The sequence below is a fragment of the Helobdella robusta genome, assembly GCF_000326865.2.
Source record: "Helobdella robusta unplaced genomic scaffold HELROscaffold_1, whole genome shotgun sequence".
NCBI classification, from domain to species: Eukaryota; Metazoa; Annelida; class Clitellata; order Rhynchobdellida; family Glossiphoniidae; genus Helobdella; species Helobdella robusta.
In genome coordinates this window covers 316,029-317,778 of record NW_008703570.1, presented here as the reverse complement: position 1 = coordinate 317,778, position 1,750 = coordinate 316,029, and the positions used below count along the sequence as shown (strand labels likewise).

Sequence of the window (1,750 nt, the reverse complement as noted above, 5' to 3'; positions counted from 1 at the left end):
CCGATGTTAAAAAAAGCAGATACTAGACAAGAATAGTTTATCAAGTTATAGACCGGTGTCAAATCTAACATNTTTGTCAAAAGTTATTGAACGAATTGTCCACAAACAGCTAATTTGTCATTTAAATCATAATGATCTGCTACCAAAATGTCATTCAGGATTTAAAAAATTTCATTCAACTGAGACTGCACTGATAGATGTTTCATCTGAGTTGTTTGCTGCTAGTGATGATCAAAATATCTCAATCTTGGCATTACTTGATATTAGTGCGGCCTTTGATTGCGTTAATCACGAGAATTTACTTGGAAAGCTACGTCAATGTTTTGGAATCTCAGGTGTTGTTCTTATTTGGTTTGAATCATATCTCTCTGCGCGAAAACAACAGGTATTACGCAGAGATGTTTTATCATCTGTTCAGGAAGTAAAGCATGGTGTACCACAAGGCTCAGTACTTGGACCGCTGCTGTTTTTGCTATACACTGCTGACGTTTTCGACATCATTGATTCATTCAGGTTCAAGCATCATGGGTTTGTAGATGACATACAAATCATTGTCAGTGGTCTAGCTACTTCATTTCAAGCTCTTTTTGAAAGATTTGGTCGGCGCATGGAGACGATTGATTCTTGGATGATCAAGCACAAACTCAAATTGAATCAATGCAAAACCCAGTTATTGCCAATTGGTACGTGGCAGCAAATAAACAAATTAAATTTCATTTCGATTGAGATTAACAACAGTAAGATTGAATTATGTCAAGTTGCTCGTAATCTTGGTGTTGTATTCGATAGTAATATGACAATGGAGTGCCACATGAAGTGGCTAACTGGTGAATGTCATCGACAACTTCGCATGATGAGGGCTATAAAAAATTCACTTAATGAGATTACCCTGAAGAGTTTGGCTCACGCGTTTATTCACTCGAGGCTGGACTATTGCAACAGCTTTTTTACGGTGTCTCCATGTTGGAAATCTCCAAACTACAGTCAATTCAAAATCGCATGGCCAAGCTAGTTGTCGGAGGTTTTAGATCTGATCATGTGACGCCGATTTTACGGGATCTGCACTGGCTTCCGATTGAAAAGAGAATTATCTACAAGATTGCTGTTTTGATGTTCAAAGTTTTAAATGGGCGTGCTCCTCCGTACTTGGTCGGTAGATTGACTAAACGTGATTCAACGTCTGGTTATCCAGGATTGAGATCCAATAATAGGAATTTGTTAGACGTTCCTCAAACCCGCTTGGTGATTGGTAAAAGAAATTTTGCTGTTGCTATACCGATGGTGTGGAATAATTTGCCAACCTCACTCCGTCTACTTGGAATATCATTTCCTCTATTTCGTAAACAATTAAAGTTGCTGCTATTTAAGCAGCATTTCGGTTCTTGTAATTAAATGTGATTATGAAAAAAAATTTTTTTTTTATTTTTTATGTTTTTTATTAGTCAGTACTATCATTATGTTGTTTTAATTCTTGTGTCGTAACTTGTGTGGATAAATCCTAAAAATCGTCATTTGAATTAGTATTACTTCTTTTTGGTCATCTATTTATTTATTGATTTTGTGTTAAATATATGTGTGTTCTGACATTTAACTGAGTGACAATCAACAACTTTCTTTCTTTTTTCTTGTTTATTTTTTCTTGCACTTATTGTAGGCGCTTTTGAGATTTTATTAAAAAGCGATTTATAAATTTTCATTTAATAATAATAATATATAGTTTATTTTTGTATAACTCATCCGTTCATCTCTG

General features: G+C 34.9%; 1 protein-coding gene across 1 annotated transcript in view; it reads left to right on the top strand.

Moving 5' to 3' along the window:
• The window catches only part of HELRODRAFT_158326 (hypothetical protein), a gene marked incomplete at both ends in the record, with an annotated part of 6,467 nt that overhangs the window by 2,108 nt on the left and 2,609 nt on the right, over positions 1-1,750 (top strand). The gene's annotated exons all lie outside the window — the stretch shown is intronic.